The sequence below is a fragment of the Chelonoidis abingdonii genome, chromosome 2 (genome assembly GCF_003597395.2).
Source record: "Chelonoidis abingdonii isolate Lonesome George chromosome 2, CheloAbing_2.0, whole genome shotgun sequence".
NCBI classification, from domain to species: Eukaryota; Metazoa; Chordata; order Testudines; family Testudinidae; genus Chelonoidis; species Chelonoidis abingdonii.
The window spans coordinates 126,854,751-126,867,225 of NC_133770.1; positions in this window are offsets into that span (position 1 = coordinate 126,854,751).

Genomic DNA, 12,475 nt, shown 5'->3' on the forward strand with positions numbered 1-12,475 from the left:
TGCCTGGGTGGTGCTGGGTACAGCCTCACCCCTCCCTTTGTTTGAAGGCAGCGGACAAACCCTTTGGCGCCTTTTTCGCAGAGTTGAGCAACGCCATAGCACAGCAATCATGGACCCTGAGATCACTAACGGTATCCTGACATTGTCAACACCTCGCGTACTCTTGTGCTGACTATACTGAACAATGAACTGCCAGCAGGAGGAGAGGGAGGAGGCAGCTATTGCTGAGCAGCTGAGGACAGCGATGACGAGATGAGGCAGAATTTCCATAACCGCTCACCCCAGCGTTTTTGGGCTACTGCTATTAACGGGGCATCTTCACCCATTGAACGCCGGAATTTGGGCAGGGAAAAGCCAGGACTGGTGGACCGGCATTGTTTTGACGGCTGTTGGGACGATTCGCAGTGGACTGCGAACTTCGCATGCGTAAGAGCACTTTCTTAGAACTTGTGACATGCTTTCCCCTGCCCTGGAAACGCCGTAATACAAACTGCAGAGCAGCCCTCACAGTGGAGAAGCAGTGGCAATAGCCCTTGGAAGCTTGCAACGCCAGACAAGGCTACCGGTCAAGTCGGAAAATCAATTTGAGTGGGCAAATTTACTTAGGGCTGCAGTGATGCAAGTAGCCAAAGCATCGCTTTAAGCTGTGCTACAAAAGGTTGCTGACTCGTTGGAACGTGCGGGTGATTAGTGGATGGCTTTGCTGCAATGGGTTCCGAAATGATGGTGGGGCCATAGATGGAACCCCATATCCCTATCTTGGCCCAGAACACCAGCGGCACCAGTACGTGAACCCAAGGGGTACTTTTCCATGGTGCCTGCAAGCACTGGTGGACCACAAGCGGCGTTTCACCACATCCACGTGGGGATGGCCCAGGAAGGGTCATGACACTCGCCGTCTTCGGAGCACTAGTCTGTTTAAACAGCTACAGCAAGGAATTACTTCCCAGACCAAAAAATAACGTGGGAATTGTTCAAATCCTATACGTTATCCTGGGGGACCCCTACCCTTGATGCCATGGCTCATGAAGCCATACACTGGCAGCCTTGGACAGTGGTCAGAGCTGTTCAACTTACAGCCTGAAGCAAGTGCCGGGATGGTGTAGCAATGTGCTAATTTGGCCGTTTAAAGGTCAGCTGGCGATCATTACTTAGCACTCAGACCTCAGCCAAACCCATGTCCCGCTTGCTATTGCTGCTTGCTGTGTGCTCCACATCCTTTGTGAGACTAGGGGGAGACATTTTATGGCGGGTGGGAGGCTGAGGCAAAATCACCTGGCCGCTGAGTCCGAGCAGCCAGAGACCAGGGCGATTAGAAGAGCCAAATGGAGGCGCTGCGCATCAGAGAAACCTTGAAACGAAGTTTTCGCATGGCCAGGTACGGTTGTGACTCTGTTTGCTTCCCCTAATGATGAAACCTCCGCACTGATGGACTTTATTCAGTGTAAGCAACCCACCCTCCCCTTTTCATTACAGGTTGGCGACGGAAATAAATTCTGTATCGTTTTAAAAAATCCTTTATTATTCATTAAATGTAATATGCATCTGTTAAAATCATGAGTTTTTTCCTTACTAGATTTTCTCCTGTAAGCAACCCACCCTCCCCTTCGATGTATCTGTATTACAAAAGGAACTATAAAAAAGGCAGAGATTTTAGGAGGTGTCCTGGCTGCTGTGCTTGGGAAGGAGGGGGAAAGGAAAATCTCTCTCTTTCCGGGGCAATGTTTTCTGCCCCATCAGGCACTGTGCTCTCAACACGGAAGTGGGAACTATGGGATAGCTGAGGAACAGCTACCCACAGTGCACCGCTCCTTAAATCGATGGTAGCCTTGGACCATGGACGCAAGCAATCGATTTTGTGATAGCATTGTGGACACGCAAAACCGATTTTATAACATCGGTTTTGTAATATCGGTTTAAATTACTTCGAAATAATCGTGCAGTGTAGACGTACCCTCACTTGTGCTCTGAAAGAAACTTTTACAGTGTGGCAGAATAATAACTGAACATGAGTATTCCAAAGATCCAAGCCCATGATGAACTGAGAACGCCTGGAGCAGCAGTGGAGAGAGTGAGGAAGAGGGATGAGGGAAAGAGTTGGGCCAGACTCCCCTCACAACCACACCTAGCTCATGACCCCACCATTTTACTCCCAACTCTGGCAGCAGTAGAGGGAAGCAGGAGAGCTCCCAGTGTCTGGGGGGTGGGAGAAAGGCCAGTGCACCTTCTTCCATCAGTCCCCCTCAGCCATTACATGGTTGCATAAGCCCATCCCCAGTCTTTAATATCACTGGCCATGACCCATTCCAGCTCATGGCAAACCCCAGGATTGAGGAATGCAAAGGTACCATATGGACATCTTCCAGCTTCCACCCATTAGTGCAGCAACATGCACAGCTCAGCTAGATCTGGGCCAATATAAAAAAAGTCCAAGTAAAAAATAAAGATGGTCAACATTTTTTGGACAAAAGTTGTTTAATCAAAAAATAATTTTTTGGGCAAAAATGAAAAATGTTGTGAAAAATGGTTGACTTTATCAAAATTATCTGTTTTTCATATATTCCACCTTTTATTGAAATCTTTAACAATTTTTTTTATTTAAATCATTTTTGAAATTGCCATCTGCACTTTGTATTTATCGAAATCTGTATTTTCTTCTGGAAACCAGTTTTTTTAGTAAATAAAATATTACAAAATTATGTCAATAAAAAAATGGGTGAACATGCTGATATTAAATTGCAAAGAAAATTTCACACACAAAAAACAACAGAAAATGGACCCATTTTGCACCATGTGGGATGAAAATAACTTTGACATTTTGATTTGTTTCATGTAATCATTTTTCTGTTTTTTTACCAGCTATAGTAAGAAAAGGAAAAATAGAAAAAAATGTGATGTGCTGCTACTGAGAATGAGAACTTTTCAAAATTATTATAAAATGTGATTTCACTATAATAAATAAATAATAAAACAGCTAAAACAAAGAACAGTCTTTTTCACCTATTCTTTTTAAGGCAGCATTGAAAACAGCAATGTTCCTTTTAGTGCCTAAGTCCTTGATCCTGCAAAGCCTCACTCACATGTTTAGTTTCATTCACTTATGTGGGACTACTCACAATGCAGAAAGCTAAGCACATATGTAAGTCTTTGCAGGATGAGGGCTTAATAGCTTCTACAGCTTCAGAGCTTCTACATCGCTACCTTTATCACATCTAGGCTTTGTGAAAATCTCACTTATAAACTCCATGCTTCACTCTTTTAAAGGTGAGCTCCTGCATAGTGTTTTACATAGTTTACCTATATTTTCTTCTGTTAAAGTCCTAGAAACTTCTTGTCAGTCCCTGGAAATTTACATTGATTATGGTCTGTTTATGTTAAGTGAGTGATCTTGAAAATCAGGGGTTCATCTTGGCAATAAGATAAGCAGTTGTTTTTCTCAGTGGGAAAACTGAATAGGGGATCACTTTGTTCTGTAATTGCAAACTGCCAGTCACATGCAGGATTCCCTGGTTTTCAAATAAACAAACACTTTGTTATGTGTTTTGTTGATCCTTTTTTTGAAACCTCCTAATTATGTCAGAAGAGGGAGCAAAACACATCTCTGAATCTCTTATGCATAGAAGGTGTGGAACTGATAGGGAGAAAACAGTTGTAACATGGTGCTAAGGTCTTCCTCATAAACAAGAAAGGTTTTTGAAGTTGTCTTGTTTGTAATACACATCCATTTTAACATGAATAGATCTGCTCAACGTAGCCTAGGTAATAGTATGTCTGATTAAAATTATTGTTGTTTTAATGAGAAAACATACCTGCAGTTTGCTGCGTAAACCATAAGTCAGTAAGTTCCATGTTCAGATTCCCACAGAGCAAGATTTTACACAATATACTGTTAGATACTGAGACAAGATAATTATGACTCTGAGAAAGCATGAACCATGTGTGCAAACCAGTTATTAGAAGACTTGTAATTGGTTGTCATATCCACAGGTTTTAAAATTATGAGATCCATCAGTAATTTTATGGTTTCCTTCAGGGCAGGATGCACCCTTTTAGGGGTTCATAAAACCACTTGAAATTTCACTGCAATGAAATTCTGCATATTCACACTATAATATTTACTATAAAACAGCAAACTTCTTTAGTGTTTTTTGGAGAGTGAGGTTGGGAGAGGCAGGGGATTCATTAAAATTAAAAAAAAATCAGTCTTTATTCTCTCTTTCTCGTCTCCCTCCCCCTAACCCCAAAGGTAATGTGTAGAATAAAGAATATGCCCTGAAAAACTGAGCACACCACTTTTTGTTTTATAAAAGTAATTTACTATTTTATTTTATAAGTAATAAAACATGTTAGATAAATGTTAGACAAAATAATCAATTACATATAATAAAATAAAGTAAAATAGATAGCAGTAATCAATTAAAAGAATGTAACTAATGCAGAATACCAAATATCTCCTTCCTCATTGAATAGTGAGGAAAGTTTAACTTAGGGGTTGATCTTACCCTCACTGAAGTCAGAGAAAAACTCATTGATTTAAACAGAAGTAGGTCAGGCTCTTAAACAATAATAATTAACAATATACAGAAAAAGCAAAAATTCCATCATATCCTGAATGTAACCGAAAAGGAAAGTAAGCAAAATAGGCAGAAATACCAAGTATATGCTGTAGAGTGCTTCTGACTGAACTACTTCATCTGAAAACTGAAGTGGAATAATTATGCCAATGGGAGAGTGCATCAAAGCAGCTGCACTAATGTAGTGCTGTAGCCTAGACTTGCCCTTAGAATCCTTTATTGGCCATTGGTGATGGGCAGCAAGTCTCTGCTCTGAACACACACATACTCCATTCACAGATGATCTAAAATTTAGTGCAGTAATTCTTGAGGAAACCTATTATGTCACAAAATGACGTATCAAAGTTATGGTATAAAAGAAGATAGGAACTCTACCTATCACTGGGCAGGCTGTACAGAAGAACCCCTCTGGGTTGGCTAGAAATCTGCTGAAGGTGTCAGTGTCGGCAAGCTCTATCGTGTGCTGTAAAAGAAGCTGGTTACAGTTCCCAGGATTTCATTTTGTATTTAGAAGCTTTAAAACAAACATGTTTCCAGTAGATCATGAACAATGAAGAAAACAGTATGGACTGGTAGAATATATAGTCATCTTTCTCTTCAGAATACCCCATGCAAACTTCAAGATATTCCTGGAAAATGCGGAAATTGTCTTGTCTTACAAAGAATTGTCCAGATGGTTTATGGAATATTTACATGGGTCACATCTCCCTGGTAGTCTTTTGCATTTTGAAGATCTTTTGCACTTTCTGCAGGTCCAGACATTATTAAGCTTGAGACTTACATATATTTTTGAACAGTGAGTTGTGAGGGGAACGGGAAAGTATCTCATTCACTACATTTTTGTCACTTTTTGGTGAGAATTAAAAGAACATAGCTTTAGAAATTTCCTAGATTTTTTTTTGCCATGAGAAATTTGCAAAAAGTAAACAAGACTTTTTACAGACTATGGCACTAGCTTTCTTTTGTGGTAATGGGTCAGAGGTGCCAAATTTCTCATTTCCTCAGGGGTGCCCGATTCCCGCTCCACCCCAGACCCCACTCCCACACCACCCCTGCTTCTCCTTGCCCCTGCTCCTCTTCCTTTCCCCCCCACCCCAGTGCCTCCTGCACGCCACTGAACAGCTGATCACCTGCAGTCAGGAGGCGCTGAGGAGGATGGGGTGAAGCTGATTGGCAAAGCTGCTGGTGGGTGCTGAGTACCCATTATTTTTTTTCCATGGATGCTTCATTGGTGCCTATGTTATGGATAAATATAAGCTTTGGGTAAATTGATGATTTTTCTCTGAGAGTCATGAGAATATTCATTTTTACACATAAATACTAGCACAGTGAAAACAAGAAAATCCTTTCACATACCTCTAATAGTAGGAACTGTGTAGAGAAAATGGGGTAAACCACAAAATACATGGTAATGTAAATATTGTGTCATCATTACAGCATTCCCAGTTGACAGTAACTTGTTTGGCAAAGAGACAATGCTACAGACACAGAAAGAATGCTCACCAAATACTTAAGCTGCAGTTTAAGATATAAACAGCAGCACCATGTAATGCACAGTTGTCCCTGACTATGTCAAAATATCACTAGTTTCCTAGCACATGAGGCCACTGTGCTGGCATTAGAAATAACATGTTTTTGATTTGGCCGGAGGGAGAATTGAAATGGCTCCCTAAATAGACCTTCTCACTCCTTGTTATAAACGCTATGGGACATGAGGATTAAAGCCTTTGACTGAAGGCAACATTCTTTGTAGAATTAAAAAATAATGCTAGTATATAAGAGTGGAATGGTGTTTGGTGTTCCCAATCACAGAGTATTCAGAAGCTTGAGATTTGCAACTCCAGCTGTTAACAAATACTAACCTGAAGAAAGCAATATAAACTTTAAATCTCAGCCAGCTGATCATTCTGTATCTTCTCACTCAGTTTCAAACATTCCATTTTGCATCATCCTAGTTTGCTAACTACTCTTATTTGAAAATAAATCTGTGAACAAAGAGGGGAGGAAAGCCCATCCCTTAGGATGCCGAAGGTGAGAAAAACTTGCGTTCTTTTTCTTAGCGTGTGACCAAGATTCATTACAAAATTTGGTCCACTGGTTGGATCATTAGCTTCCCCAGCTTGGACTGAGTACTGACGGGGAGTACAATATGAATGCTGATCCATGCCCCCCCCCCTCCCCACACACACACCTGCACGCTGACAGCATTTAATTCATGTATTTTTTGTTTCTTCATTAGGTCAAATATCTCAAGCTTAAATCGGTGTTTTACTATGTTATTAGATGAGCTATCTTTCCATAATAGTCTCTCTCTCATACACACAGACACAGACACACACAATTCCTAAGGACTAGATTCACAAAGGGACTTAGGCACCTAACTGCCACCTGAAATGAGTAAATCCCAGAATCAGTTCCCACTGGGATTCACAAAAACCCTGCTCAGCTTCCCCTGAACCATTCATCTGTGAGATGGTAGATTCCTAGGTGCATAAACTCTTTTCAGCAAAACCTTCCTAAGCAGCTATGTTTCTACTTCTGGCCATATGCACTGCATTCCCACGTTAGGTGCCTGGACATCTAAGCCGCAGATGCACAAAGTGGAGGAAGACACGTGTTTCTTTGCCTCAGTTGCCTGTGGACCCAGATCTTGCTAGTGTGCTGAGAACTTGCCTACTGGATCAGGCCTATACGTGAGCTTAGACAAAACAGATGGGGAGGGGGAACAGGAAAAGAACTTCCCTCATAGCTTTTAGTCCAATGATTAGGATGCTCACACCCTTAGCTCAAGTGAAAGACCCTTGGTTCAAGTCCTTTCTCCACTTATAGGGGAGAAAGGTTTTCAAAGGGAGTCTGTTACCTCCAAGATATGTGTCCCCATACCACTGGACTATGGGATAATCTGATGTGATATGCCCTCAAATCAATTTCTTCTAGTAAAGCTGTTCCACTGTGTATTGTAAATAAAAAAAAGTCATTGGCACAGGAGTCTCCCTGCTGAGAGTGCTAACCACCTGGCTACTGAGTCTTTCCCATGACTGTTTATGTGCTTTTTCTCTGTTTGGTCCAATGAGTCTTTCATTATTTCTCTGGTGGAGTGGGGGAGGTGGGAAAGAGGCGATAGAAAAAGTCAGAGAGAATAAGGCCACGTCTAGATTACGCAGCATATCGGCACGTTAAAATCGATTGCTCAGGGATCGATATATCGCGTCTAATCTAGACGGGATATATCGATCCCTGAGCGCGCTTATATTGATTCCGGAACTCCACCAACCCCAACGGAGTTCCAGAATCGACATGGCGAGCCGCGGACATCGATCCCGCACAGTGAGGACGAGTGAGTAAATCGATTTTAGATATTCGACTTCAGCTACGTTATTCATGTAGCTGAAATTGCGTATCTAAAATCGATTTTACCCCGTACTGTAGACCAGCCCTCAGAATGACTCTGTAACTTGGTGGTTAAAGCACTTCCCTGAGAAATGAAGTATCCAGTCCCTATACTCACATGCCTTTTTTTATTTATTATCCATAGTGGAACAGTTTCTATAGCAGTGATTGAGGGGCTCTCCCACCATATTAGGGTACACTACAGTTTGGCACTTAAGGCATTCACCTTTGAGATGGTAGATTCTTGCTCAAATGTCTTTTGCCCTTTAGGCAGAGGAGGCACTTGAACCAGTGGTCTCCCATGTCCTAGGTGATACTCTAGCCACTGGACTAAAAGTTATAAGGGGGGATATTCCTCTCAGTGCTTCTTGTTAAAACAGTATATCTACCTAATGCCAAAAGAGGATTTGCAGCTGAGAATCCCAGGCTGAGGCAGGCAACTCTCTGCAGCCCAGATTAAGAAACCTATCTCTGAGAGAGGGGTGGGGAGTAACATACATCCCTCAGCTTGGAATCTCTCATTGGTTTGTTTAGAAGAGGAACCCCCTAGTCTGCTGGATTTTGTGAATCCCATTCATTGTATAGGGACCTAGGTGTCAATTTTAGACTATGAATCCCAGTGATCATGTCTACATTTCTTTCCGAATCTAACCCTAAATGCCTAGAGAAAGAGGCGTGAGGTTATATTTGGTATCTATTGGGTTCGTGGACATACATTAGAAGAAGCATTAAAATATTTTCAAAGAAAAATATGTTGAATCAGAATTGCAGGTTGGACCAACAATATTTTATTTTTATATATTCTCTTCAAAACCAAGTCTAAAAATCAGCAGAGACCATTTTGGATATGTCCTATTTTGTGCTGCACAGATAGAATGGACTCATATTTAAAACAAATTAAGCTTTGTATTAGGTTTTTGGGGCTTAAAATTAAGGATAATACTAAGCATAGATACAGTATAGCTCATTACAAAAAATAACTACTGAATGCTCGTACCAAACCTGTGAGTTAAGTACCTAATATCATCTCCATTAATGGATAAGGCGACTGAGACAAGATTAAGGTCCAGAGTGCACCTGGTCCTGCACTGATGTACAAGTAAGGAAAGGAGAGGTGACATTGACTCTTCTCTATATTCTAGATCCTCTGAACTGAAATTCACCCACAGTGTAGCTGAGGAGTGCAGGTACTATGCTATTTGGACACCACAGATAGCAACCTTACAGGGTGCAAGGTGAGGACTTGGCCATGCCGTCTTGAACCAGCTAATGGTGGTGTAGAGATGAGCACATGCTGTTGGAACTCCTGCTACTTCAGGAGGTTCCTGAGAGCCAGAGAAGACTTTCCTCATGGGGCTCTGTAGCAGGGTGGTGACCTGCTTCTGCCCTTCCGGGTGGAAAACAGCCCAGGAGAGAGCTGTGGCTGGGGCAAGAGGTCTCGGCTGATTGAGGAAAGTAGGCTCAGCTGGGGCCATGCTCTAATCAGGCACAGCTGGCCCCTATAAAAGGCTGTGAGCCAGAGGCCCAGCCAGTCTCCATCTGCCTGTAGAAGGAGAAGGGTCTGGCTGCAGGGAGCTAGAGACAGGGTACCTGAGTGGATCAGGGCTGGGGAAAAGGCAGAGGAGCTGGGGAACTCCAGCCTGGAAAGCCCCAGGCTGTGGCCTGGGATTGGGCTAACAGGTACTGGAGGTTGCAGAGGGCATCCCAGGGGTAGGCAAAGGCAGCAGATCCAAACCCAACCTTGCCAGTAATGAGCAGGCTGATACTGTAATTTGCCCCAGGGTGTGGGGCTAGACAATGACTAGCAGTAACCTGATACTGAGGCGAGGTGGGGATAGTGGGTGGAGGTTCCCTAGGGAGGGGAGACCCTGAGAGAAAGGGGTTTCTGTCAGGGAGAGTGCCTCAGATAACAGGGCACTGGGTCCGGGAGGGACACGGGAGACCAGAGGACAGGCAGATCACTGGCCTGCAGAGGGTGCTCTGGAGCTGGAATGTGTTAATTCCCAGAAGTCACCAGCAGGAGGGAGAGTCCGCATGTCTACAGGCTCCCAGTGCAGTGTTTCCCTTTCTGCATTCCCCTATTTCAGGGCTGTGCCTTACAGGTCCAATCTGGCCTTAAGTGATTTGGCCACAACCATAAAGCCAGTCAGTGCCTGGATTGGAACTATAGACATCAAAGAAGGGCCAGGCAGAAATGGGTGAGGTCATGCCTTCTGGGTCCAGCACCCAGGGGAGCAATATCTGTTCCCACTCAACATATGGAGCAGATTGTGTCCCCACGCCCCCAGCAAGAAGCAGCACAGAGAGATTTTACAATTCAAAGGAGGACCTCTAGTGTTTTTCCTGAGATTGATACTACTCTCTGTTCAGTGTTGTGGCTTAAAGCAGAATTTTACCCTAATGTTTAAAATACTCATGTAAATTTTATGTAGTTCCTTTAACTACTTAGTTATTGAATTACAGTATGATTTATTCATCCTCTTCTCAAAACAATGAGAAAAAAATCATTGTTGGATTATTACTTCTCAGGTTAAAATGTTTCAAAATGATTTTTTGTTGACTTGTTTATTTCTGTCTATATATTTATAGGGATGGGAGGGCCTCCAATAATTCAGAAGCTTAGTTTTAAAAAGCCCCACAGGGTTAGGATTCTTATTGGCTGATTGTCAGACTTTATGTTAATTTATCTGATTGAGAAATCATGAATAAACTCCTGCCAAAGTAAGCTTGCTCATGAAGTTCACTCTCCATTACTCCCTCAACTGACAGAGTTAGCAATACCACTCTCTCAAGGCATTTTGATACCCTGTCGTTGAGTCCAGGTTGGAATCAGACACTCATAACATAAAATTAAAAAAACTCATGAATATTAAAAAATGTTTGAATTTCATTGAAATGTGGATAAATGTTCAGACTGTGCCACCAACTGGGAGCCGCTTGAGTCAAGCGCTGCCCGTCTGGAGTCCGAACCCCCACCTGTACCCTAACTCATGCCCCAGGTCAGAACAATCTCCTACACCCTCACTCCCTCCCAGATCCCACCACCCAACCCCCTGTCCCAGCTCTGAGCCTGCTTCTGCACCCAAATTCCCTCCTGGATCCCACATCCCACATCTCCTCCCATAACCCAACCGCCTTGGCCCCAGCTGCCTCCTGCATTCCAAACCCCTCATCCTCAGCCCCACCCCAGAGCCTACACCCCCGACCGGAACACGTACCCCTACCATATTCCAACACCCTGCCCCGGACTGGAGTCCCATCCCATGTCCAGAACCCCCCATTTGTGGCCCCACCCTGGAGCTCGTACCCCCAGCTGGAGCCCTCACTCCCTCCCATACTCCAACTCCCTGTACCAACCCAGTGAAAATGAGTGAGGGTGGGGGAGAGTGAGTGATAGAGGGACAGGGGATGGAGTGAGTAGGAGGTGGGTCTCAGAGAAGGGGCAGGGCATGGGCTGGGTTTCATGGAAGGTGCAGGGCAGGAGGCAAGGCAAGGGTGTTCAGCTTTGTGCAATTAGAAAGTTGGCAACCTAAGTAGGGACCATGAAAGCTATTTTCTAAGCTTAAAGATACATGAAAACAATGGAAAATTAGACAAACCAAGCTCAAGTTAACAAATATATAACAAAATAATAGACATCTGCTTAAGCATAATTGGCAAAGAAAGTAGAAAAAGTTGGAAAAAGGCAAATATAGTGCCCATCTATAAAAAAGGGAAGAAGAAGAACCTGGGAAACTACAGACCAATCAGCCTCACCTCAGTACTTGGAAAAAATCACAGAGCAGGTCCTCTAGGAAATCATTTTGAAACACCTGGAGAAGAGGAAGATAAACAGGAACAGTCAACACGGATTCACCAAGGGCAAATTGTTCCTGACCAACGTGATTGCCTTCTATGATGAGATAACTGGCTCCGTGGGTATGGGGAAAGGGATGGATGTGATATATCCTGATTTTAGCAAAGATTTTGATATGGTCTTGCCCAGTATTCTTGCCAGCAAGTTGAAAAAATATAGATTGGATGACTGGACTATAAGCTGAATAGAAACTTGCTAGATTGTTGGGCTTAACGGATAGTGATCAACAGCTCGATGTTTAGTTGGCAGCTGGTACCAAGCGGAGTGCCTCAGGGTTCGGTCCTGGTCCTGCTTTTGTTCAACATAGAATCACAGAATCATATAAAATTGGTTTGGAAGAGACCTCAGGAGGTAATCTAGTCTAACCTCCAGCTCAAAGCAGGACCAACATCAACTAAATCATCCCAGCCAGGGCTTTGTCAAGCCGGGCTTTAAAAACCTCTCCGGATGAAAATTCCACCACTTCCCTAGGTAACTCATTCCAGTGCTTCACCACCCTCTTAGTGAAATAATGTTTTCTAATATCCATCCTAGACCTCTCCCACTGCAACTTGAGAACACTGCTTCTTGTTCTGTCATCTGCCACCACTAAGATCAGCCGAGCTCCATCCTTCTTGGAACTCCCCTTCAGGTAGCTGAAGGCTGCTTTCAAATC